The sequence below is a fragment of the Aptenodytes patagonicus genome, chromosome Z, assembly GCF_965638725.1.
Source record: "Aptenodytes patagonicus chromosome Z, bAptPat1.pri.cur, whole genome shotgun sequence".
NCBI lineage: Eukaryota > Metazoa > Chordata > Aves > Sphenisciformes > Spheniscidae > Aptenodytes > Aptenodytes patagonicus.
In genome coordinates, this window is record NC_134982.1 from 3,841,590 (window position 1) to 3,868,666 (window position 27,077).

Below are 27,077 nucleotides of genomic sequence, written 5' to 3' on the forward strand. Positions count from 1 at the left end.
AACCAAGCTCTGAATGTCTTACTGCCATCCCTGTAGCAGCTATGAGAAGAAACTCTTCCTGCATGGGAAGGTTGCTTAGCTCAGGAGGTGACCCAATGTTGAAGGCACCTGCCCTTCCTGTCCCTGCCACCAAAGGGATGCGTTTCTGGAGGAGCAGGGAGAGGGTGCCTGGTCCTGTACCTCTCACAGGAGCTTCTTCATCTTTATTCTTTCTAGGCCAGCTTGCGTTATCCCTCTCATAAAGAGATCTCCAACGGCACCTACCCATTCCTGAACCCATCCCAACGCCTCCCACACTCACCTGGGAACCCCTCTGCTCTCCCCAGCTTTCCTCACTTCCCCAGCTCTTATTTCCAGTGCTGGAAGCAGCCATTTCATACTCAAGCCTTTGCAACCCTGGGCTGGAGCGTGCCTGCGGCAGAGAGTCCTCGGAGGACAGTGTTGTTAATCTGTGGCCAGATCTGTTGAGCACATGCAAACCATGATTTGCAGACCTTATTACTAATTAAAAATTAAACAAACTTTCCTGGAAGTGGCAAATGGCACTTTTTGACAGCAGGACCAAATTTCATGCTCTTTCTTCAATACATGGAGGCTTTTCTCTCTTACAGCAGTTTCATGGAATTATTTATTTTCAAAATCTGGGCAAAACACTGTGCTTTACCCTCATTCTTGGAAATAGTCAAAATAGTTTGGCTGAAACTTTCCAGAGAACTTCAGCCTAAGGCAGACATCTGGCATGGAAAAATTTTAGCCCAAACAATTACAGTTTGACGAAACTATAAGCCGGATTACCAGCGCCTTCAGTGCTGGGCTCTGTTGCGCTGATAACTCTGGATATGCTGGGGACTTGCACTGGCCACGAGCATGGTCTTTAAACACCACGAAGCTTTAGGGTCTTCTGCTCTAGGAAAAGGTAGGGGAGAGCACAGCCACGAGAGGGAGTGCAATTCCTTATTCTCACCATGCAGCACAGCCCCGCTGCTGCTAACCACACCAGCCCTCCGGCTGTAAGCTGTGTTTCAGCTGTGGATGGGTTCTGGTGCAGGCCCTGTGCTGTGGCGAGTCTCTCCCAGTAAGAATTATGAAGAAAACGATGAAGCACCACAGTATGCTTGCGTTATGTCTAAGAAACGGCCCACCCGCAATGCCAGGCTATTTCGACATCAGGCAATTTGTTTCTGAAACCAACAACAGTACGTGAAAAGTTACAAGGAGGTTCAGAGAGGTCTCAGTGCCGGATCTCAGGAGCCTGGGTCTGAACGTGTGGATGGATCCTAACAGGTCGTGGAGCACGGCGTATCTGTCCCAGCTCCTTGCAGCACCAAAGGAAGAGGGAAGAGCAGGCCCTGATCTTGAATGGCCACTTGACAATTCAATCTGCAAAGGTCCTGGCCTCCCCAAAGACACCAGAGAGACGATGGGCTAGCTCGGGGGAATCAGGTCCCCACACCATGGTTCCCAACCCAAGTACCTCCACGTGAACACTGGGCTCAGTCTCATTTTCAAAGTGACCAACTCCATGAGGTCAGAACTGCAATGGACTTTTTGCTCCACCAGGGATGTAGAGGGGAACGTGCGGGGGACCTATTTGCATCCAAGCAACACCGCAATCGCTGTGTGCTCCAGGCATGTTTTATTCACTCAGGGCTCAGGCCAAATCTGAAACACGCCATCAGATGTGACCAAGTTATTGTAATATAACAAGTTATGGCCTGTGATCTGGGTTGCTAAATCGTTCCTGTGTGTGCTCATGGCCTGTCCATGTGGCGAAGGAAAATGTGTCAGCTGAACTTGCCACGAAAGTGGTTTAAACCACATGTTTTACTTCAGAACTGGAGCTTGTTAAGAGCTTACACAAGGTCAGCAGCTCCAAGACAGGTTGGTAACTTAGACTGCTGGGGTAACAGTCAACAGGAGAGGTTTGAGACGATGCACTTTATCTTGCAGTTTGGGTTGTCTTCTAGTACACACCAGGACAGTCGCAGCAGCTCAGCTAACCTACGAAGCCACCATGTTCCAGCTGCATTGGTTCAGGAACCTAATGCCACTGAGCCTGGACAGGCACAGGCAGGGCAATTTTGCAGGCGCTGGACTAGCCACAAGAGGGGGATCACAGTGAATGCAAGAAATGCTGAAAACTGGAAAACATACTGGAGCCCCAGCCTTCCGAGTACCTTCAGAGGCACGGATCTCCCTGCTCTGGCTGCTTTATCTCCCATTCACAAACCAGTTTCCCTAACAACACCTGACGCTTTGCTTAAAATTACGGGTGAAGGAGAGCTGCACTTTGTCCGCTGGAAAACCAAGAACATCTCTTTGTACTACGTATTTCAAATATAGCCTTTGAAAAATACGTGTGTTTATATTGGCCCAAGTACACATGTCCTTACCCAGGCTAACTCCCACGTCTTACAGTCAGGCCAGAAAATGTGCTTTATTCTCTTATCCTGTGACTTACAGTCAAACCCATGAATATCACGTATGTGACCACACAGGGACAGCAGGCACGGCCGTTATGGCGAGGAGGACAGACTCCTATGACTCGAGCTATCAAATAATCACCATTAGCTGTCACGGGTATAGGAAGATGCTGCACAGCCAGGCAGGATCTGGTTTTTCCCCTCTCAAAGGGGTGGCACGCAGACACACTAGTCACGGCAACTGTCATCTTGGGTGTGATCAGCCAGGTTTTTAATTGGCTTGCAGATGTTGTGCCCGGGCCATATATATTATTTTCACTTAAGTTAATGTCAGCAGGAAGAGGACTCTACTAAATTTATCCCCTGCGCTCGAGACTAACTGCACAGGCCTTGAAGGGTATTTTTAATAGGAGGTAAACCTCATCCACAAACAGTCTCTCATTTCAGGCCTACAAATGAGATACTTTCCAGTCCAGTTTAACTCCAACCCTGCCCCTTCCTTCCACAAGCCCCAAATGACTGTTTTCTCCTGATTCTTTGGTCATTGTGTAAGTGTGATATCCCTTGGCAGAGCCTACAAAAGAGCTGGGGAGGAACACGGTTCCTGACTATTTGGCTCCTTTTAGGGTTAAAGCCGGGATGGGGTTTGTGCCTAAAGCAACATCCTTCACGCAAATGCCAGTATAACATAAATTGTGCCGGGCTCCGAGGAGAAGCAAATGTCAAAAATTAAGTTATTCTTCTGCTTGACTCACAAATCCAAGTAGCATGCAAATAAAGAGGAGCCATCTGTTCAGTCCCTGGGCCATTTCAAGTTAAGCATCCAGCGCCAGCTTCAGCTCCCAGTTACATCAGGTCAGCCCTGCTGGCTGGCCTCCACAGGACGTGCTCAGCCTTGCCCAGGACCGCCTGTCACCGCACAAGTGTCCGTAACCCTTCATGCTCCTCTTGAGCTCAACTGGCTCGTTGCTGCTGAAGCCGCCTTCAGCTGCTCGCGCTCGGATGCAAGGTTTCCTTACTTCCAGGCAGCTTCACAAGCAGGATTTCGGGGGTTCTCCTGTTTTGCTTCCTTCACTGCATGTATCAGGCTACGTTCCTCGCTGCCCCGTGATTCTTCAGTGATGCATCAGAGCAGTTGGTGCATTGATCAGAAATCAGATTTGACAGTGGCTTCAGTGGAGCCTGTGCTACACCCATGGCTGCCTTCCTGCATCTCCAAGGACACTTTATTATCATCAACATTAATGCAGCCTTTGAATAGCACACTGAAAATGCAGACCCGCTGGGCTAAACATCGTTGGAGGAAGAGAGGATTGCCACCTCATTTGAGAGAGGAGGCAAAGTGAAAGAAGAGCTGACCGTGCTGCAGATGGGTGCAGAGAGGTTTGGTCGGCTGGCCGTGACGCAATCTTTAAGCATTAGCTTGAGAGAATCATCATACCAGGGACAGGTCGCCCTGGCAAAGCCTGGCTTGCATGTCCTGATGGACTTGGACTGTGTTAGGTCCACCAGCATCACTATCCCAGCTCTCCTATTCACTGTGCGAGACGTACTCCAGTTGCAGGAACGATGGCCAAAACTATTCCCACACAGCGCGCGTAGTCTGGCACCGAGTGCACGTTAGCGCTTGAGCAGGTTTTACTTCCATGTGCCAGGCTGAAGTCTACCAGGCGTTAATTATCATGCTGTAGCGAGGGGACCAGAGCCGTAGCTGTGAGCAATATTTGAGGCGGCATAAACCTAAGGACGAGGAGGGCTCTAGGTGGGAAATATGATTAGGAGAAGGTTTGGAGTCTGTGCTGGGGGCCAGTAATTAACTACTGAGCAGCAGTCTGGCGTACGGTCAACATGCGAGTGCTTCCGTCTCACTGCAAACTCAGGCAGGGTAGTTTAGGCCATCGTTGACCCGAGATCTCACGAGCCCCAGGTCGGTTGCTGCCCTCCCTCTGCGCTTCCCTCCTCCCAGCTAAAGCAGCCTGGTTGCAGCGCCTCTCAATTCCTACCTCTTCTCCAAGGCCTCCTGACCCCCTCATCCCACCCAAACCGACAGAAACCCCAGGGTAGCTCCAGGGAAGCGAGCAGAGTTAGACTGCTGTCAGTGCAAGGGAAGAACAGGAGGTATCGGTGAAGGAACACTCCCCGCATCCTCAATGTATAAATAAAGTAGGAAAGAATCCTATCCAGCTTTGTCACTCGTTTAAACAGGCAGCTACAGACCAAAATCCATGACCAGGTTATTGGAGTAAAGCAAATAATGTTGCAATGGTAAGAGAAGGACCGTGAGATTTCTTGGCTGAATCCTGCACTTGAGCGGGAGCACTCGAACGTTTAGAAAGGCCGACAGTTCAGAAGCACCGATGTGTATCTGTGGTGGACGTGGCGATGTAAATTTGGAGAACGCGCTTTTGGTATGCCATTGCCTTCAAACAGGAATGGCCAGACCCTCACATAAACACGATGGAAGCTACGAGCGAGGTTCCTCTCTCCTGCAAGATGGAGTGAGTTGCCACAGCTTGCGCTCCCCTAGCCGTGGGTTTCCTATCCACGCTGCCGGCTGTTAGTTTGGGGCTCTAGCATCCAGATGGGACATCCGCAGGAGGACCGGGCTGTACGACACTCTGCCTCATGCAGGCTGGACCTAATCCAGACTATAGATCCTGGCAAGAGCCCCACAGATGCTTTGGTGCCATCCCTCCAAGGTCTGGGCTTCGGGATTTCCCTAACAGGGCCTTGAAACCTTGCAGAGCTGGGATGGAGAACAGACGCAGACATGCTGAAGCAACCGTGACGCACTTGCTGAAGAGGTAGCACCAGGAGCTACTGGAGAGCTTTTACGTGAGTCACTCGCTGAGCTCCATCTCATGGCACATTAAGCAGTATGAATCAAAGACTGAAAATGCAGGGCATGTCTTGCCCTACAAAACCACCATCAACTACTTTACTTTTTAAGTAATTATTTGCTATTGATCATGTGCATGAAGATGAGGTAGCTCCTTACCTCTCCTGCCAATTCCCACACTCAATCACATTACAAGCAAATGCCAGAGTTGAGCCCGCTCTAACAGAGCCGAGTTTGCCGCTCTTAGGAGGGGATAAACTTGGCACGTCAGAAATCTCTAGGCAAATGCCTGAGAGTACTTGAGTTGACCAAAGACCTCTGTAAGTACAAGTGGAACGAACATGGCAGTAAGGCAGGGGTGGCCACGTCTTCCTGACCCCATAAATCACATGCCAAAGTCTTCACAAGTCGAACAGCCACAAGAGCTGCCATACGTGCCTTGGAGAGCTAGGTAGGGAACATGGTCTAGAAGCAGGGTGCTCATGCAACATGGTTCCCAGGTGCTGTGGTGCGTTCAGGTTCAGTGATCCTTCCTGCCAAGGGGAGGTGAGTCAAGTGCCAAGGGTGTCCACAGCGCAGGCGGTGCCTTCGCTGGCCGGGACGCAGTCCTGCCAGATCTGAAGAGGGCTGGCGGGGCCAGGTGCTGGTAAAAAGGAATGACCGAGAGTCCCAGGCAAGGTGAGGGGATGAACTGGGTCCAGGGACCGCTTGGGAACAGCAGGAGGACGGGATACAAGGCTACAACATAGGTCTGACACTGATCCAAGACACGGGACCACAGGCAGGACTACAGATAGGTGCTCCTACAACACAGCTCTGGCAAGGTCTAGGTGCCCAGGCCTGAGCTTAAGTGGAGCCTCTGGACTAATGAGTGAAGGATGCATCGGTGGCGGTGAGGTTGGTCAGGGTAACTAAGGCCAATTAGTGCACTCAGAACCCTGACACAACTAGATGCAAAGGGAAGCAGAAGAGTTATGTTTCTATTTTATCCATGCCTAATCACAGGCCAAGGTCTTCTTTGGTTTGGTCCCATCTCAAGTTTGCCTGTGGCTGGGCAGGAGGAGAAAACAATCACGAGCGGATACGAGCGGCACTTTCCGCCTCGTGACAAGCCTTGTCTAAAGCTGCCCTCCCTCGCAGCCTCTCGCCTGCCATGCCGGTGAGTGTTTGCCGGACGAAGGCGTGCGGGAGTCCTTAGCGCACGTCTGTCTTGTGTCACGCACTCTCTCCAAGATGCTTTTGCCGCAGCGGGTTTGGATGCTTGGGAAGGCAGTATCATCTGGATGGATTTTTGAAGGCAGGACATGTACCGGGGTGATCAGGGGGTAGCATCACATTGTTCCTGTCAGCATGTTTTACACGAGCTTGTTATTTTAAAAATAATCAGGTGCTGACTCTGGATCTAGAGAACAAGATAAAGCTTGGGGGTTTTCCATAGGGGACAGCGGGGATTTTCCCCAGGGAGGCTGGAAGCCTCCCTGGGGAAAATCCCCTCTGTCCCCTATGGAGAGCTTCTATAGCTGGACCGCATCCTTCCTCTGGATGGAAAAGGGCTGCTGGTCCTTCACGTCTGCCCACCCCTTGCATCCTTCCTCTCCAAAACCAGATGATACAGAGGACCCATAGTTTTATCATGCGAAAAGCTCTCTGCGGTTCTTTGGGTGGTATCCCCAAATCCTGCCTCCGCTTTCTGTCGGGAACAGACACTCCTGCATCAGCGGAGAAAAGTCACAGCCGCTGCTCCTGCCTTTCTGATTTAAATCTTCCCTTTAAATCTAAAAATGCACTAGTAATGAAGGATTTCCACTGAAATCGGAGAGTTTTGACTAAGTAACGCATTCAGAGTCAGATCCCGGGCTGGATCAGCAGTTAGCAATGGTTATACTCGGCCTTAGAGCAGAGATCCCAGGCTGAACCGCAGCATCGCCGTGCCAGGGTCCTCCACCTGAAACAGACGGACGGCGGAACAACGTACCCTAAAGGAACAGCTTGAAATGGCGTTTCACTGAAAACATTTGATGAAAGTTTGCCGCATCCACCACAGAAATCCTGGAAAATAGTGTTCAAATATGTTGGAAATGTTCTAGACGCACATGGGGAGGACACCCCCCGCCCCAAATAGCTGATATTGAGGGTGAAGACTCAAATAATTTAAGCCGACAATGTTCTTCCATGACTCAGCATCGTGCCGACTGCACTCAGGGACCCAGTGGGAAAGCACGGAAGCCTGATGACGGGGTAGGCTGCCAGATGAAATAAAAACAAATTGTGATTTTGGCGAGGTCTGACTTAAAAAAAAAAAAAAAAAAAAATCAAAAATCCCAAATCCCCGAAACAACAGCCTGCCAAAGAAAACAACCATCAAAAAAAACCTGCTGTCAGGACCTCGATATTTTTTCCTTCGTAATACCAGTTTTGGGACCGAGCTGCTTAAATGTATAAAGTAAAAAATTAAATGTATAAAGTAAAAGACTTCTTGCTATCCTGATTTCACGGTGTGAGCTGGATTTAGGTGCCTTCTTTGCCTACTTTCTCTGCAAGTCGTATTTCATTTCCTCACAGCCCAACCCTTAAGAGGCTGACGAGCGACACGGGATCGCCCCCAAGTTTTGTCAGGTTGGCTTCAGGGATGATGTCGGTATAACGAAACACGGGGCAGGTGGCACCCTAAGCTTGTGATCCGCGTGAACATGGAAACTGATCCTTTCAGGAAGTTTTTTTTTTTTTTTTCCTCAGAAGAAGAACTTTTCTCTTAAATCCCCTTTCCCAGAGCACTGGAGAATGCAGGCGGACAATTAGGAAGGGGATGCAGAGGGGATCCAGGCCGGCTAGATCCCCAGGGAGACGGGGGCAATGCCGTCAGATGTACCCCACCCCACCGTGCTCTTGCCCGCCAGCGGGACCCGGGGGTCTCGCGGCGGGATGACGATGTTAGAAACAGCGCTGCCGCTCTGTATTTTGGGTTTTTTTTTTCCCCATCTGAGGGTTTATTCGGCTGGAATTCTCCAATAGCCCGGGACATGACAGCTCGCTTCAGTTTTTCTCCAGAGGGCACGGCATTTCCACCGTCAGCCCTGCAAACCTCTTCAGCGGCCCTGAAGGCCGGTGACCGGCGGCAGGGGGGGGGGGGGCTGAAGGTGGACGCCGGGGAGCTCCCCCTTCCCAACGGCACCGGCTTCCCCAAACCCTGCCCGTTTGCTGCGCCGGGGCCTGATGCCAGCCCGCAGCCCGGCTACGGGGCGGGCTCCCCGCCCCCCCCGCTCCCTCAGGCACAGCGGCGGCGGGGCTGAGGGGATCGTGCCTCCGCGTCCCGCCCGTGCCCCGCTGCGACCCCACTCGCGTTGGTGGCCGTTGTTCCCCCTCAGAGAGCCCCTGAGGGCCGGGAGGGGAAGGCGGGCGGCGCTTCCCGCCGCCCCGGCCCCCAGGCGGAGGGGAGCGGGCGGCGCTCAGACCCCGGGGCGCCGCGGCCGCCGCGCTCCCCTCGGGCGGCCGCCGGCCCCGCCCCCCCGCCCCGATTGGCCGAGCCGCCCGCCCGTCCGCCGGGGTTTGTTTGGTCGCGTGGACCTGTCAAGCCCGCCGCGGGGGGGAGGAGGGAGGGGCGCCCCCCCCCCCCCCCCCGGCCGGTCCCACGTGGCACCGCGCGGCGCCCCGACGGGGCGGGCAGGGCGGCGGGACCCCCCTCACACCCCCCCCCCCCTCCCCGCGGTCGGTGACACCCCCCCCCCCTCCCGTCGGGGGTGGGGCCGCCCCGGGCTGCGGCGGCGGCGGCGGCGGCGGTGGCGGGGGACGAGCGAGCGAGCGAGCGAGCGGCGCTGAGGGGAGGGAGCGGGCTACCGACATCCGGGCCCTTCGCTCGCCGCCGCCGGGAGCCGCCGCCAGCCGGGGGTCAGCGCCGCCGCCGCCGCCGGCGGACGGGGCGGGCGGGCGGGCGGGCGGACCGGGGGGGCGGCTGCCGGCACGCAGGTGGGTCCGCGTCCCTGTCGTGTTCCCCGTCCCCACCCCGTCCCTCAGCCGCCGCCCCCCCGAGGTGCGCCGCGCTGCCGCTGTCCCGTCCCGCCCCGTCCCGCCCCGCCCCGTCCCGTCCCACCGACGGGGCGATGCTCCCCCCCCCGCTCCGCGCCGCCGGGGCTCCCTCCCTTTTAATTTCATTTTAGACGGTAAGTTCTTTTTCTTATTTTATTTAATATATATATATGTAAAAAAAGCCCCATTTCCTCCTGCCCGGTCCCACCGGAATTCCCGTACCGGGGGGCGTCGTGGGTGGGGGGGGGGGGGAGAAACGGCGCTCGGGGTCCCCCGCCTGCTGCCTGCACCGACGGGGGACCGGGGGGCTGCCCTGGCGGGACGGGGCCCCCCCACCCCACCCCCAGCGCCCTCCTCCCCACCCCGCGTGGACCCTCCTGCGTGGGGAGGCGGCGGCGGCGGCGGCAGCCTCCCCTCCCTCCCTCCCCTCCCCGGGACCGGGAGGAAGGTGCCTGGTTCTCCCGGCGGGGTCGCAGCACCGGTGGGTCCCCGAGCTGCGGCAGCATCACGCAGAGGCAGCACCGCTGCCGCTGTCACCGTCACCCCTGGCTTCCAGGTCTGCTATTCCCCCCCCCCCTTCTTTTTGTTGAATAATTGCTATTATTAATTTTTTGGTTGATTAATTATTAATTTTTTTTTTTTTTTTGGTATTGTGGCAAAACTTTCGCTGGAGTTGCTGCTGCCTGCGGTTGCTCGCGCTGCAGCCGACGTGATCCTCAGCGCTGCCAAGCGCACGCTGACTTACAGGATCAGCTTTTACTTGAAATTAAGGATAGGATGCGGGGGGTGACCCCATCGCGGCCCATCCCTTCTCCTCTGCACCTTGCACCGGGGCAGGGACCCGGTGGCTCAGGGTCCCGTCCCCCCCCGCCCCCGTGGTGCTGGGGAGTCCTCGGTGGTTTTTTATTCCGGTTATTTATCCGGCTGCTGCCTGAGCCCGTGTAAACTCGGAGGCGGTTGTGGCTTGTGCACGGGGTTAGGGTGGCACCTCGGGCGAGGCGTTGTCCCCGCTGACGCTGAAGGGCTTCACGCTGTATCACCGTGTCACTTAGGTTTGCCTGGCGCCTCAGGATCCACCAGATAACCCCCGCGTCCTGCCTCCCCAGCGGCAGCACCGAGCCTCGGCGATGCGGTATGTCTGCCGGCGTGTGCTCCTGCCGCGGGCAGGAGCGGGGCTGGCTGCCCTCTGGGTGGGCTGCCCGGAGGAGGGGGACCTGGGGGGGACTGCCGGCATGCCCCCGGCCGCGGTGCCCAGGGACCGGTGGGCCTGGTGGTGAGCATCCCCGGGACGGGCTCAGCCCGGGTGCGGGGAGCGTGGGGCGAGCATCCCCGGGATGGGCTCAGCGTGGGGCGAGCATCCCCGGGACGGGCTCAGCCCGGGTGCGGGGAGCGTGGGGCGAGCATCCCCGGGATGGGCTCAGCGTGGGGCGAGCATCCCCGGGACGGGCTCAGCCCGGGTGCGGGGAGCGTGGGGCAAACATCCCAGCCGATGTGGGTGCTTTGCCACCTCCTGCGCTGCTGGCAGCGGTCCTAGCGTCCCCAAAAGTCCCCGCTGTCCCCCGGCCGCACACGCCGTGTGGCAGGAGGGGGAGCTCGCACCGTGCCGGCTAAACAGGACGGGGAGCTGTGCGGGGCAGGGGACAGGCCCAGCCTGTGCGGGGTCCCGGGAGCCCCCCTCTGCCCTGAGCAAGGGGAACCCCCTTTCCTCTGAACCCCCCTTTCCACCAGCCCTGGCCGCAGCTCCGGCGCTGAATTTCCTCCGAGCCCTCCTGCCTATATTGTGCTATTGATTGCTGAGCTGAACTTCCTCCCGAAATCATTAAAGCTTAAAAAATTGATGGCACAATAGAGCCCTTTATTAGCTACATAACTTTTCTGGCTTTCTTTCTTTCTTGTTCTTTTTTTTTTTTTTTTTTTTAATCAACACAAAAGCGCAGAGCCTGAGCTCAGATTTGTGTCCTGTGTCCCTACGAGAGCCAGGCAGCGTGCCCTCCTCCACCCCAGCTACCCGTCAGCACAGCCGTGCCAGGCTATTTCTTAGGAAAAATGGCAAAGAAGGAATCGATGTGCGCAGGTTTTTTCTTTTCTATTAATCGCAGCCTCCTCTCTTTGCAGCCTGCAGATAGGTCTATTTATTTCTGCTCTTCTAAATAAAAATATTTGAATGGGGACTGTAATATTTTATTCCCTGTCGTGCCCATCCCTCGGTCTAGCGGCGGTTGAGTTCTTGCTCGGTATTAACTTACCATTTTAGTAACAGTTGAGTTTTCCTGAAGGAAATCCCTCCGGGCTGGCCATTACCGTGTCATTGTATAACACAGCAGAAAGATGGATTACCTGGATGGAACTCCTCCAGCGTGACTTCTCCAAGTGACAGACTTCAGCTAATTCATCCCCGCTCCCATTGCAATCGTCAGCCATCGGGGTGGGTTTTATAGCTTCTAGGAAATATTTGCAGTATCTCCCGGCGTGCTGTTGTAAATACAGGCACTGATTTTCCAGGGGGGCTGTTGGCAGCATCCTGCTTCGTGCAAAGCCCCGGCTCCTGGAGCCAAGTCAACCCCTACGAGGTCTCCTTTAGTGGAGAAATACGAAGTTTTTACTTTTTCTGGTTATTCAGAGAGGTTTTGAAGTGCGCTTGAGTGCGTCTGGAAAGATAAGAAAGGAGGAGGCAAAAAAAGTGTGCATTTATGTGTGTGCGTGTGCGTATGGGAATAAAATAAATCACACTATTTTGAAGCCAATACAACATTTTGTTGAAGGATCCCTTGGCGATCGTGTGCTGGAGCAGGGACTGAAAGTCACGTAGAGGGGACACTGCCTCGCTGCGTGGCCTTGGGCCTGTCATTTGTCTTCTCTGCTGCAGTGTCGGTATCTCAGGAGTGTGGCTGCCTGCACTGCCTGCGTTTTCTGCTAGCCCTGTCTCAATGCTGCACGCCGCCCCCCTCCTCCTCACCGTAATTTTCACGTGGCTCTTGCACCCTGTTATTTTTAGGGTGCTGCATCAGGGTGGAAACCCTTGGGTTCAAAGCATCCCCCCCCCAAATGCTTCCTTCCTAGGGCAGGAGCAATAGGTGCATCCCTCTGTGCTCCCTGTTTTTCAGGGGAACGTCAGCTTGGTTCTGGGTAATGCCGACCGCCCTGCATGCCCACTGTCTTCGCTACAGAATATTGCATGCTGCTGCCGAAAATGATGAAGCTATAAAACCAGACTAGCTCAGAGGGGTTTATATTTGCACATGACACCAAGCTGAGTGGTGCGGTCGACACGCCAGAGGGACGGGATGCCATCCAGAGGGACCTGGACAAGCTGGAGAAGTGGGCTCATGTGAACCTCATGAGGTTCGACAAGGCCAAGTGCAAGGTCCTGCCCCTGGGTCGGGGCAACCCCCGGTATCAATCCAGGCTGGGGGATGAAGGGATGGAGAGCAGCCCTGCCGAGAAGGACTTGGGGGTACTGGTGGGTGAAGAGCTGGACATGAGCCAGCAATGTGCGCTCACAGCCCAAAAGGCCAATTCTATCCTGGGCTGCATCCAAAGCAGCGTGGCCAGCAGGGCGAGGGAGGGGATTCTGCCCCTCTGCTCTGCTCTGGTGAGACCCCCCCTGGAGCACTGCCTCCAGCTCTGGAGCCCTCAGCATAAGAAAGACACGGACCTGTTGGAGCAGGTCCAGAAGAGGGTCACGAAAATGATCATAGGGCTGGAACACCTCTGCTCTGAGGACAGGCTGAGAGAGTTGGGGTTGTCCAGCCTGGAGAAGAGAAGGCTCCGGGGAGACCTTATTGCAGCCTTTCAGTACTTAAAGGGGGCTGATAAGAAAAACAGAGACAGACTTTTTACTAGGACCTGTAGTGATAGAACAAGGGGAAATGGTTTTAAACTAAAAGAGGGTGGATTCCGACTAGATAGAAGGAAGAAATGTTTTACGCTGAGGGTGGTGAAACACTGGCCCAGGTTGCCCAGAGAGGGGGTGGATGCCCCATCCCTGGAAACATTCCAGGTCAGGTTGGATGGGGCTCTGAGCGACCTGATCTAGTTGAAGATGTCCCTGCTCGTTGCAGGGGGGTTGGACTTTCTTATAAGCCCCCTTCAAGTACTGAAAGGCCGCAATAAGGTCTCTCCGGAGCCTTCTCTTCTCCAGGCTGGACAACCCCAACTCTCTCAGCCTGTCCTCATAGCAGAGCTGTTCCATCCCCCTGATCATTTTCGTGACCCTCCTCTGGACCCGCTCCAACAGGTCCGTGTCTTTCTTATGCTGAGGGCTCCAGAGCTGGACGCAGTGCTCCAGGGGGGGTCTCAGCAGAGCGCAGCAGAGGGGCAATTACGCCCTATCGGAAGGTTCTGAGTTTGCCTAGACTGGGGCTTTGCAATTACCAGAACCAGGTGCCTGAAGACATATTTAGGCAGCTAAATCTATGTGAAACCCTTCGCCTTCCTGGCTTGCCCAGAGCATCCCTGCTGTCCCAGCTGCCGTCCCACCGCAGCGGCACGCTCTCCTCGGCTGCGAGGACTCTCTGTTCTCTTCTCCTGCCACGCTCCAGAAGCTTATACAATTTTTTTGGCGCTTTTCCCCGAAGTCATTATTCTGGGTAACATGGTTTGTTTGTTTATGCGTTTTGGTTTTAATCATACATTTATTTATTTTTTTTTATTGTGTCTGAAGAGCTACAGGCTTCTGTTCCCCTCCCCGCTCCCAGATGGTCGCCTATTAAAAAAAAAAAAAAAAGAAATATTAGGAAAAAAAAGGAAATAGTTCGGTTCTGTAATGAATGAAGTTTGGCTTTTCCAGAGAGGATGTGGGAGAGAAAAAAGAGGGGGGGCGGGAAGTGGCAGGTGTGTTTGGAGGGAAGGGTGTGCCCTGCCGTGTATTTTAAGCTCTGCTGGGTCTGTGCCACTTGTTTTACAGCGCTCCGGTGAAAAGGGATCCGGGTCTCGCTGTGCTTTTTAATCTCACCGTGACCAGCTCGAAGAAACAACCCTCCCTGGTCTTATGAATCTGTTTAATTTATTTAATTAGATCTTAGTTCTCCGTTGTCGTCATTGGGAGGAGGTGCGTTGGCTTGTTTACCTAAGCTGGTTGGTCTGAAAGGGTTTGCCTTTTTTTTTTGGAGGAGGAGGAGGAAGGAGCAGGCGGGTGGGGAGCGGTGGGGCTTGCCAGGCTGCTGGTTTCCTCTCCAGTGGATCTCCAGGAGCAAAGGGAGTTGCTGTAAGAGCAGGGCTCAGAAGAAAGACTTCCAAAGGGTGAGATGACACTGCTTGTTCCTGGTGGCAAGGAGAACCAGGAGCCGGCTCTGCCTCCGTGGCAGATGGTGGTGCAATTCCCAGGGAGCAGGACCAGGCTCTTGGCAGACACCAATGGCTTGGAGGTCCAGCCCATCCTGGTGACACCTTGGCTGCTGTGGCTCGGGGTGGCAGCGGCTTGTTGTCACCCGTGGCAGTGGTGGTTGTCCACACGCACGGTCCTTCATGCAGTGGGACAAACATCTGGCACGGGTAGAGGAGGTGACACAGGGCCTGGCCACAGGTGTGGAGTTAGCCCACATCCTCATGGGTGCTGGTGGGCCCCATCAACCTGCTTTTGGACAGCATGTTGGCTTCGTCAAGGTCAAGCGTGGTGCAGGTCCGCACCTTGCCAGACCAGAGCTGGGATACTGCGAATCCACCCACCGCTCCTGCATTGCTCACCAGCAGCAGGACTTGCACGCTGCCTCGGGGCACTCTGCAGAGAAGAGGAGCAGTATGGGCTGATAGCATCTCATCCTGGCGGTCCATACAAACCAGCGCTGGAGCACGTGTTGGGTGTGCTTGTCGTTCCTACAGGGAAGCAGGTCTCTGGGGCAGGCAGGGAGGCTGTCCCAGCTAGGACAGCTTTATCTGGGTCTGGCTTTGCAGAGGTAGGAGCTGATAGCCTCCAGTTGCTCTTGTCATGTCCAGGTATTCTGGTGGGACATGCATCTCAATATGAAAGGTCTGTCTGAGACTCCTTGTTCTGCCTGAGATGGGGCTTCTGTGGTCCTCTTCTGGTTAAACACTTAGATGGGTGCTCTGGAGACCAGGGTTCTCCTTCTGTTCATTTTGCTGGGGCTTTCCTTGGGATTTGGGGACATCATCTGGTTTCACCTCCATTCCCCACCTGTGAAACGCCAGTCGTGGTGCTTTCTTTTCTCCTGTGTGGTCTGTAGAGCCGGTGCTGTCTCTTGCTGCTGCTGTCAGGCTGCATATCGATAGCATGGCCTCGGTCGTGGTTGGCACCTGAATGAATTACTGCAATACAAATAAATAAGAAAAGAAATAATAGTATTTGCAAGAGTGACGGGTTGGAGATCTAACATTTATGCAGGGCCGTTCATTAGAAATGACGCCTAAATGTTCTATAAACTGTCATATGCACATAAAACGTCACTCCCAGGCTTCAAGACAGCATCAACTGTTTAATAACAAAACCACACCAGGGTTCAGGACCTGAAATGCAGAATTACTGCCTCCACTTGGAGCTGCAGGGAAAATTTGCGTCCACAAATAGGATGAACCCTATTGGAAATTGTCCAGGACACCTCCTATGAACATGATGTGGACATTTTATTTGTGTCTTCCAGTGGGCAAACCCAGCAGCTTTCTGGCTTATCTGAAAGCTGTCACCTCTGCCAGCCAAGCACCCCCAAGAGGGACATGGGACCTTTTGGGTTGTGGGGTGAACGATGCTCTAGAAAGCCTGAGTAACCTTACGGGGTACTGATTTGCTGAGAAAAGTGGTGTCTCCCAACCTGTTGTGGCTACTTCTTGCAGATTTTGGGTCTAGTGCAGATGAGATTCACCAGTCTGCAAGATGGCCTTTGGTCCTGTAGGACCTCTTGAGCTCTGTTCCTGGTGGAAGGAGCCTTTCCAATGCTATCTGAACCTTCTCATTGCATCATGTTGCAGCAGAGGAGGTTGGGAGGGAGGAGAAAAGTTTACTTCTTGCCCTCTTTTTTCGGTTTAATCCAAAAATAATATTTTTATTTATTTATTGGCTCAGGCCTTCTCCTTTCTCTAGGTTTTGCCTAGTGTCATGCTTGATCAAATCTGATGGGAGTAACCAAATCAGCATTAGCAAATGTATGGACCTCAAGCTAATTGGCAGGTGATGAACTCCATGACTGCAACGAAGACGAGCCCTTCTGTAGAGCATGTTGTACCTTGGCACAGGGTCACGAGTGAGAAACCATTGGCAACTTTTAAATATAAATCCCTTTGGGGGATTTATTTTTAGGTTGCCCTGCTCTGTGATGAACACACAATCGAAGTAAAACCAAAAAAGAGTGGGCAGGAGCACAGCGACCTCAGCTAGGTCAGCAGTGAGCTTGAGGTTAACATCCAGAAGATTCACAAAAATTGGTGACTGTTTGCAGCTTGAGAATTAAGTTCCAGAAGTCAATCATGGTGACACTGAGAGGGCTGTGAGAGAAACCATTTGAGGTATTCATTGTCACTTTTAAGCATCTTGATTGTCTATTAAGTGGAGGAGAAGAGAAACATGACTGATGATAGTCACTGCAGTTGCTCAGCGGGGATTTGCAGGCAGCGTTGTTATTGCATTGCTGTCTGCCGGCGGTGCTCCACTTGTCAGCCTTGCCTTTATAAATCGTCCTTTTTTGGATGTTTGCAGCTTGGAGTTTCTTTTTGGGTCTGGAATTTGGTACTGGGGGACTTGGTCTTCTCTTCAACCCAAAGGTACCAGGCGTTGGTGCGGACCTGGTGTTGGTTGGTGCCCTGGATTGATTAAATTAATCCCTGATATTCGGTTTTAGCATCTTTTTATTTTTTTTCCCCAAGAAGACAAACGCTTCTTGGCCAGCCTGTTGAGAAGCATAGAGATGCCATGTGAAATTGTAAGCGGGAAACAAGCAGCAGGGTTTCTTTAACGATCACTGTTTCAAATGATAAGGCTATAAATGAGCCCTTTGATAATGTGCAATTAATATGACGATGCAGGAATTTACTGGGTTCAGGTTGTAAATTTAAAGTGACCAATGGTAACGACAGGCTGCACAAAATAAACATCAACTTGTAAATTAGTTTAGTGTCACTTTACAAATAACTCATTTTATGATTCCCCTTCAAAATATGAAAAAGAGGGTGCTAACCTCATTTTTTGTGATGTTGATGCAACTTGAGTATCCCACTTCAGCAGCTTCATCTGTACCTGTACGTACGTACTCCTGCAGCACCGCCTGTGTTATTTTTTGATGCCTTTTTTTATGTCTTTTATTACGGACTCAGCTCACAACACTTCCGAGTGTGAGTGATTTTATTCGCCTGGCTAGTCCATTGATTTCAGGAGCAGACCTTCTCCGGGGCCGTTGCGTGCAGGGTTATTCTAAGCCCGTTATCTTTATCGGGCTTTGAATTGTAAAGAAATGCCCGGCCATCCTTGTAAAATACCTGTTTGTTCTTGGTTTGAGCATGCAATCCCAGCTGAAAGCAAGAGGTAGAAAAACTATCGCGTTAAAACACATCGTGTTTTAAACGTGCATCGGTCTAGGGAGAAGCGGGGAGGAGGAGGATGGTGTCTTCACAGCAGTTGCTGATGTAGCTTCAGAGGTCACCTTATTTACACCAACAGCTAACTGCAGACCTGGGACTTCTTTAGACACATCAGAGCCATTAGCAAAGCCCCAGAGCAAAGTGCCATCAGCCCTGGCCGTGGATGAGCATCTCATCTCACACATCTCACACCACCAGAGGTGGTGGCATCTCAGGGCTGGTGATGCTGAGGGGCTCTTCACACCGTGATCCGTATCGGACCTGGACTGCTTCCCCGGGATGTGCTTGCTGCAGAGCTGGGGAAAAAAACCATGCGGTATTGGAGCTATTTGTCCTGTGGCCAAGCTGAACTGTGGGATCGCTTGGTTTTGGGCGGGGGGAGTAGAGGAAAAAGGCACTCAGGATTTCGAAATGGGAGCAATTGGGGAGGATGCTGCTGTGCCAAGCGCTGAGCCTCCCTTCCTCGAGCAGCTGTGGATGAGTGTGCCATTGGGATGCTCCTCTTCTCGGAGGCGTAGCTCAAAGGCAGGCGAAGGCATTAAAAATAAATAAATAAATCAACCCCTCTCCCCCCCCCCCCCCAAATATCAGAGGAGGAAATTAAAGTCACCTTCCAGTCTCGAGCGAGTTTCCTCTGCTTTGGCAAGAACTGGTGCAGCGTAGGAGGGGAAATCTGCTGTAATTTTCCATTGTTGCTGCCCAGGGGTGCTGGATAAAAGGGACCGAGGTGCGGGGAGCAAGGGTGGGGGGATAGGGGTGCTGGTGGCAGGATTTGGGGGATAGAATGCTCCCCTTCACCCCACCCTGCATGGGGTGGTGATGCCTTCCTTGGTGGGATGAGTAGGGGCATCCTCGCCTTCACAGGTGGTCCTGCTGCATGAGCATCCTCCTTGAGAGGGACCTCGGGGGCCTGATTTTGGGCAGAGGAGCGGCCAGTGGGTGCTTGGGGCTTAACTACCATACGGTGTTGAGCCTCCTCTTGCCCACCTCGGCCCGGTGGTCTCGGTGCCGCTGCAATTTTGGCCCTGGCCCCTATTGTCTCTCGTCGGTGCCTCCTAGTTGCTGGCAACCCCGGTGCTGTGAATGGGACTTAGTCATTCCCCGGTGCTCCTGTCCTCCTCCTCCTCCCCAGCAATAGGAAAATGCCGCACAGCCAAGGGGGTCCGGCATGGCCACACTCCCCTGCTGGCCCCCGGGCTCCCCAAAACGGGCTTCACAGCTCGCCGGGCTCCTCTCTCCGTGATCAACTCCAGACCTCCGCAGTCAACCGGGGGCGCAGAAGCTCTCCCTGGAAGAGTGGCTGCGTGTCATCGGGGTCCCCAGCCCCAGGAGAGGACCAGGGGAAGGGTAAGGAGCGGGGTCAAGCCCCATCTCCTGCTCTCTGTTACCTCAGATCCGTGCAGCCCACCTGGTCCCACAGGGATGGCTTCAAACCACGTTTGTTGGGAGGCTCTTTTCCTTCGTTATTTCTTCCCTGGCTGGACTCTGCCAGGTTGCGTCTAGAGGTGAAAAAGGAGTTTGAAGAAACGTGCTGCCTCCAAGTTGGTGGGGATGGCTGGTCCTCCCCGATACCCTCTCAGTCCTCGGAGCACGTGCGCGGTGGATGAGTAGTAAAAGCGTTTCCATTGCATCTTTTAACTGGATGTGCCAAATGTTGTATAAACTTCCAGGCAGGCTGCTGACATGCTTGCGTAGGGATGGGATGGATTCTCCATCATCTTTAGTTCAGGATTGGGTGTCTTCCTGAAAAACGTGCTTTAGCTCAAATGTCACACGTGGGCTTTATGAGGCTCTGCTCTTCGGGTTGAGGTGAGGTTAGGTCATCTTGGAGGTCCCTTATAGATAAAATCCTGTGAATTTATTGAAAGCTGTCTGGGATCAGTGAATGTTTTTAGCCCGTTCCTGTGATGGAAGCCCACGAAGGAGCTGGAGGATGATCTTCAGGTTGGGAGCAGAACCTGGAGACAGCCCATCGGCTGGACCGCTTATCAAACCAGGAGATCACTCCATGATGAGGCCTGAATTTAGAAATGGCATGCATGCAAGAAGGGACTCTAATTGGCCAATTGCATACTAATTCAGAGTAATTACACATGCAAATTAGCTGCATAATTTTGCATTCGTTTTGTGCAGGCATTTATGCGCAGCGTTTCCTGCAAAATGCTGGGATGGTTTCACGCCAGCTGTGGTCCTGGCTGAGGACATGCTGGTGATCCCGGTGGCAGGAGGGGTCGAGGGTGTGACATGCTCAGGCATGAGAAGGAATCCATTTTTCCATGGGATTTCCAGAGCTGTGTGCTTCCCTGCCCCTGGAAAACTGCTTCACCTTCAGCTCGGTTCTTTTGATGGCTGTGGGGGAGAGCAGACATGCAGGAGGGACACCCCTGAAGCTGTTCTAGGAGATGCTGCTTATTTTCTTTTTTCATATAAAAATAAATGAACTAATGACCAAAGGGGCTTTTTGTTTGTTTGTTTGTTTGTTCTTTAGAAAGCACTTAGGCTTTTTAATCTCTGCTGAGTGTGTCATGGCTGGAATCTGCATAGACCTGTGCCTGCTTCATTCCTGCCTGCTTTGCCTGTCTGAAGAAGTCGCATTAGCTGCAGTTTGCTGCCTGTGCTATCCAGAACCACCGTTATTGCTTCACGCTCCGGAGCCTGATCTGGGATGTAAATCTCAAGTCTCTGTTTTGCCTTGCAGTTCATTGCATCCTGAAGCTTGTGCCTTTACAAGGGCTGTCCTAATGATCTCCAAAAATGTTTCCTAATCTCTGTCTGCATCTGTCTACTTAATAGCGCTGTGTATTGATGGTGGGCAATGAAGATGTTTTGATATTCATCTAGCATGCCCAGGTTGCCACGTAGGTAGGAGCATCAGGGTTTTCTTCTGTAGGCAGTCCTAAATAAACAACAGGAATATTTTTAGCCGCATCACACCACCCTATATTAGGTATATGTTGCAGTTTGGTTTATGTTTTACGTATATTACAGGTATACCTTGGGAATCCAGGTTGCTCGGTTGTAATTAGAGCGTATCTATGGGGGCTTCAGGAGGAACGGGGAAGCAGTTCATTTGCACCTTCGTTAAACTAATCTAAAAACGGAGTGCTGTATGTAATACAGCTGTAGTTGTGTTTTTTTTAGGGTCATCTCTGTTGGAGCCCAGTATGCTTGGAAACTATAAAATAAAAAGTAGTCTCAGTTTTCCACGGCTGCAAATCCCCCATGTTATTTTCACATGTTGCAACAATTTGTACTTTAAAGGCACCATTTTAGTCAAGCTTAATATTGCCTCTCCTGCATTTTAGACTTACATAGTTTTGCAAGGGATAATTGCCTGTTTGGGAGACAAAAAGCTGATTTTGCCCAGGGCGCTATTCTTTTTCATAACAAAGTTGATCCTTGTTGGGAAGGGTCTTGCAGGTAGTGAGTGTTTGGATGAGTCTGGAGGGGAACAAATGGGTGGACGATGTGGAGGTCTGGCTCGTAAAAAAACCCCACAAATCATTTTTCTGCTGCACTGGGTACCACAGCTGAACACCTTTTCCTTGCACGCTCTGCCTCATCTCACGCTCCACCACGAACTCCTGGGGACGGGGACATCTTTGTGGGTTTTGGCAACCACCATGGTGGGTTCAGCATGGGATGCGCACCCCCAAAATATTTGCAGCTGCACTTCTCTTTTGCTCTTAAGCTATTTTTTGTTAGTATTAGGGGATGGTTTTATATCTTTCCAAATATGCAAATGTTCAGACAGCGCAGTCTGAAGCAGGCGGCTCCACGCAGCCTTTCAATGCTTCCCCAGGGCTCCCTGCATCGCGCTGGCCCCGGGGCTGGTGGTGCCTTGGGTGGCTGAGGTGGCTAATGAGTGTCTGGTGACTCAGGTCCCGGGGGACACCCAGGTGACTGAGATCACCCACAGGGCTAAATCTTCCCCCCTTGCTGCGCCCCATCCTCAGGGATGTCCTCTCCTGCTCCCCCATCTCGGGCACCTCTCCATCACGTTGGCCTTCTGCTGTGGGGCTTCCCCAGTGTCCATCGCCGGGATGATCCCCTCCCCACCTGCCCATGGGCTCTCCTCCTCCATCCCCATAGCTGAAGCTCATCATCTCACCACCTCCAGGTCAGATCTTTCAACAGCTGAGCAAGAAGAGGCTCCGCTGCAGGCACGGCAGGTTGGATGGCCAGCTACCTGTACAGGTTATCAATAATAATTCATTAGGAACGTAAAGGAGGTGGCATATCTGCATGGAGCAGCTTTTCTTCATGGATGAGGGATGGATGCCGGCGGGAGGGTTGTGGTAGGTGGCTTTGGTGTGCGGTTGGGTTTGGGAAGGGGGCTCTGCTGGTGCCTCCACTTGCTGCCGTTTTCTGGAGGGACAGCAATCAGGTTTTGCTCTTCTTTGGAGTTGGAGGTGCTCGAGATGAGTCTTCACGGAGGGCAAAAGGAAAAGGGAATCCTCCTTAATCCAGGCTGAGCACTGCAGAGCCCCATGGGGGAGGTTTGCAGCCCGTCTCGGTTGAGATCCATGTGGAAGTGGCAGATCTTCAGTCTTCACTTGGGGTTCACCTCGCTGAGACGTACTCAGTAAGATGACCTTGTGCAGGCTGGTGCAACGTCACCTGAGACGTCTGCACCGTTTCTGACCCTCCTCTGCCTCCAGTTTTGGTTTGCAAAAGGGCTGTAGCTCACTGAGGCTCAGTCAGACCTGACAAAGGCACCAAAAGCAATCCCCAAGCCACGTGCTTGCTCCCAGCCCACCCTCCGCTTTGCCGGTGGGGATGGGGGCAGTGGTGGGCTTGCGCATTAACCCTGCAGAAACAGATGCGGTGGGAAAAAGCCAGACCATTTCCATCACCCAACTCACTGCCCAGCTTTGCAAAGCCCACGGTCTTCCAGTTTATATTAAACTAAGGATGGGGGTGGAGATCTGGCTTTATTTTTTATCATTCTGACGTGAAAGTTTAGAAATCCTTATTTGAAAGAGGAGCAAAGGTGGAAGCTTTGGGTTTTAGGAGGTGCCCAGAGAAGCCCGCGCAGTGTGTCTTGCTCTCCTGCAGGCATCCTCCATGACCGGGGCAGGTCGCTCGGGCATAGCGTTGCTGTAGTTATCATGGCTCATGTGGATGTAGCCAAATTAGCTGGAGTCCTGTTAGCAGGGAGCTGCCGCCATGCGAGGCAGCCATGCGTAGCTGTACGCGTCCCCAGGTTGCTGGGTGGCTCTGAGAGCTGGGGCTGGGTGCAGACGGGGATGGGACATGGGTCAGTGGGATGCGGGAGGTGCTGTGGTCTCTCTTTTCTGCAAGATGGAGGGAGAGCCCCATCCCGTGTCCAAGGAGCTGAGATAAAAATGCCTTAAAGAGGAGCAAGCTCTGACATGCGAAAAAAGAAGAATGTGACTTAGACGTGTCTGCTGCAATTGATAATTTTGATTTTTTTCTTTGCAGCTCCTAGCACGGAGGGCCCCAGCCAGTCCAGGGGTGGGCAGAGGGTTTTATGGCTGGAGTAGGCAGAGGAGCATTGGTGTCTGTAGAGGGAGAGCAGACCCTGAGCTGGGCTCAGCACTGCTTCGGGCTGAAGGGATGCTGTGATGTTTGGCACCAGCTGAAGATGGACTCGGTGGCTTCTCTTCTGTGCCCAGTGCTTGGCAGGGTGTGCTCATGGTCTTGGGCAAAGCCTGGGAAGCGGTGATCGGTGCTGTCTTCTAGGTCTGGGCAGCTCTGCTCTGCCCCAGGAGGTCCCATGCATGGAGAGAGTGCCCTGGATGAGGGTGCCCTGCGTCTCCAGGCAAAACCAGATGTCTGCACGCAGCTCTTTCTGCACCCTGGTGTCTTTTCTCCACCATAAGCTTTGAGTACCTGGACTGAGGCTGGACCAAGCCTTGGATGTGCTGGCAACTAAATTTAAGCAGGAGATTTTTTGAGTCGCAGTGTGATGAGTAGAGAGCCAGGGAGTCGTCCTGGGCTCAGCAGAAACCTTTGTACCCTGTTCAGCCTAATTGTCCTCGCTGTCCCTCCAACCCCTCCATTAGTACAGAGGAACATCAGTTGGGGTTGCCTTCCTGACTGATATGGGTGCTTCTGCTGGCAAGTTGACTTTAGGTTATCAGCTTTTTTGAAGTCCTCCTGAAGTCCTAACAGGGTGGATCTGTCCCACAATATTCACCCTTCCCTGACTCCCGCACTCCCCAATCCATCTTTTGGCTTAATCTTGCCTGAGCCCTTTTGAATTGCCCGTGGGATGTAGGAGGAGAACTCGCGTCGATGGACAGTTGTTTAGTTGGGGTTCCTCTGGGTTTTTGTTTTTAATAAGATATGCCATGCAGCAGTGATAGAGATTTTGGGTTCCTTTCAGGGTGGGCTTCTTACCTTAATTTGTAAGAAAATGGCATTTGCGACTTGCTTGTTTTCATTATGCCTGAAGAGAGGAGTGAAAGGTGGCCCAGACACGGAGATAGTTTTGGGTGAGGAATAAAGCGTGAGCTCTGGTCCTGTTACAGAGGGGGACGTGATGGGTGAGATACCAAAACAATAGGAAAAAGAGATAGGGGAAAAAATGTGTGATACCGCGGGGTGGGGCTTGAAAGGGTGGTTGGGCATTTGGGAGATGGCTCATGAGCTGCAGGTGAAGGATCTGACCTGGAGGTAGCTGGAGGACGAGCCTCAGCTGTGGGGAGGGAGGAGAGGAGCTCATGGGTAGAAGGGGAGGGGATCATCCTGGTGATGGACTCTGGGGAAACCCCACAGCATGAGGCTGATGTGATGGAGGGGTCCCCAAGAGCAAGAAAGGACATCGCTGAGCGTGGGCTGCAGCAGAGGTAAGAGTGGACCTCATGGCCAGTGGTGGGGCGTTGGAAAACATAATGTTTTTGAGCTTTTCTTTGGAATGACGAGGGTGAAAAGTTTTTAAGACTTTATTTTTTGGGTGAGTGCGGCTGGGACTCTGCTGTAATCACAGCCCTTTAGGAGATGGGGCTTGGGGAGAACCACCAGCGTGGGCACCACGGCCGGCGTGCTTGGTGGCACCTCGCGCAAGGGCAGCGCAGGCAGGGCTGGAGGATGCTGCCTGTTTCTCCCTGCCCGCAGCGTTTCGCTGGCAGCTTGCTGCGAGGAGCAGCAGAGCGGGGCGTTCCCGTGCCCTGGCTTTGCCAGCCAGCAAAACCCAGCGCCAGGTGGCTTCGTGGCCAAGAATTCCTCATTATAAAGCAACAGGCAGGGAGAAACCTGGGCAGCATAAAAGTACAAGCCTGGTGCTAAACCAAACCAGATCCTGCTCAGGCCACGATGCCCCGTGGTCCGTAGGAGCGAGGACGTGGAGGCGGTCGCCCATAGCCTGCACAAGGGGCGGTGGGGAGAGAAGGGAGCGGCACAAGCCAGAATAATCCCTTTTTGTTTTGTTTTGTTTTTTTTTTTTCCTGGAGCGTTTTGGTCTCGCCCCTGGACAAAAGCAGGATAGCGCGGTGTGTCATTTCCTCCCTGGCAGCTATTCAGCGTGGCATCGTGTGGGCTCTGCCACCCCCCTCCCCTGCCCCGGGCACAGATTGCTCCTTGTTCCAGTTGTCTGTACCACCCAGGGTTTCCTTTCCAAGTTTTCTCACACCCTTTTATAGATGTGCAGAAGAAAGCTTTAAAGCCACACAGCCAAGGAACCGAGTAGGCAGGAGGGGTATCTTTCAAAACTCGGCATGTTTCTCTGCCGAGCCGTGGTGATGGAGGTGGGCTGGGTGAGCCCTGGTGATGCCCTGCGTGAAGAAGATCAGGTTCAGCCCTTAAATAAGCTCCTGTCTTGTGGCCAAGAGGGCAGCTGGTCATGCATGCTGTGTGTCGATGGGTCTTTTAAAAATGAGAGCAGCTGCCTTTTTAGGTCCCAATCCAGGCACAGAGGCAGACTGGGAGGACTGGATCCTGAGTGGGATGAATCTGAGCTGGAGAGCACTGGTTGCCCTTGCAGGAGAGCTGGCTCAGTGAGGTGGCCCTGATACTGATGGTGAAAGCATCAAATACGGTGGTGTCTCATACATTTTTGGGGACGAGAGAGAAATCCAGATGTCCTGATCCGGGCACAGAATCAGCGTTAGGCTGTCCTGCTTTCTATTTTTCTTGAGCTGATCAGCAGCTCGTTTCACCAAAGAACCATCCCATGGGCAGGACCTTTTGCCATCACCAGTTTGCTTAGGTGGCAATCAAACAAGTGACCTAGAGGCAAGCAGCAATTCATTACAGCCCTCATTTAGCATGCAATAAAATGCACCGTATACCTTGCCTTTCAGTCAATAAGTTGTATATTACACAGAAGAGCTGTACAAGTCGACGTCTTTACATCAAACGAAGGCTTCTTGCAGACTCCTTTTTGCTGGAGTCTCTTGGCCTGGATGTAGGATCGCCGCTGAAATGATGGGGAGTGATATTGTTAAACAGTAATTGGTTACTGAATTATTTAGCTGCACAATCCCTGTAGCAGCAACAACACCAGCAAACACTTAACTTGCAATTGTCTCAGCTGGGAAACAAATACAGGGCACTGCAAACTCAATGGAGCCTGGAGGCAGAATAATTCTGTAGAGACTGCGCTTTAAAAAAAAGGTTTATAGTTATTTTGTCGATGATGGCCTCATGCAGTGGAAGGTGTATGCTAATTGCTTATTGGCTCCTGCTTTTTAATTTGTAAGCTGAATTCTGCTGCTTTTCTAAGGAAAAGGTAATGTTAATCCATTGCAGGTTCCCCAAATTCAAGGCCAGCATCTCCCTGCACCTTCCAAATTCAGCAGTGTTTGCTGCGGATGCGGCTGAGTCGTAACTCATGGGCTCCTGACCTGGGTCCCTGGAGGAGACAGGCTAATTCACAAAGCAGCCTAACTTAGCAAGCAGAAAACCCCAACCAAAACAGGCGCTACGTCCCCCAAAGCCTTGTTGCAGCAGCTTGCAGCTGGTTGAAGACCACCAGCTCTTTCCACGCACGGTTCAAGACCGGGCGTTGCAGTGGCAATGCTCTTCTTGCACTAACCTAGAGCAGAACCTCACCACCCACGATTGTCTCCCCAATTTTCAGCTTGGCCGTTGCTGACAGTCCTGTGCCTTTGAGATGCACCGAGAAAACCCACCAGCAGGTGCTGTACCGGCAGAAAACCCGCTCTTGGTTATATTTGCCTGCAAGTTGCAGCCAGCGGAGCCAGGCAGGAGGCTTTGCACGCTGGTGACTCTTAGTACTAACCACCACAAGTGCAGCCCTTCACTTAGAGCAGTTCCAGTTCCTCCCCTGCCAGGCAGTTTCT

At 52.9% G+C, this 27,077-nt stretch overlaps 1 long non-coding RNA gene across 1 annotated transcript in view; it reads left to right on the forward strand.

Annotated features, from left to right (window-relative positions):
• The first annotated feature begins 9,362 nt into the window (after positions 1-9,362).
• LOC143173015 (uncharacterized) overlaps positions 9,363-27,077 on the forward strand; it is a 70,402-nt gene continuing 52,687 nt past the window's right edge. Inside the window, exons 1-2 of the long non-coding RNA XR_012997443.1 lie at positions 9,363-9,419; positions 10,338-10,417. This is a non-coding gene — a long non-coding RNA (uncharacterized LOC143173015). The remainder of the gene's footprint in view (positions 9,420-10,337; positions 10,418-27,077) is intronic.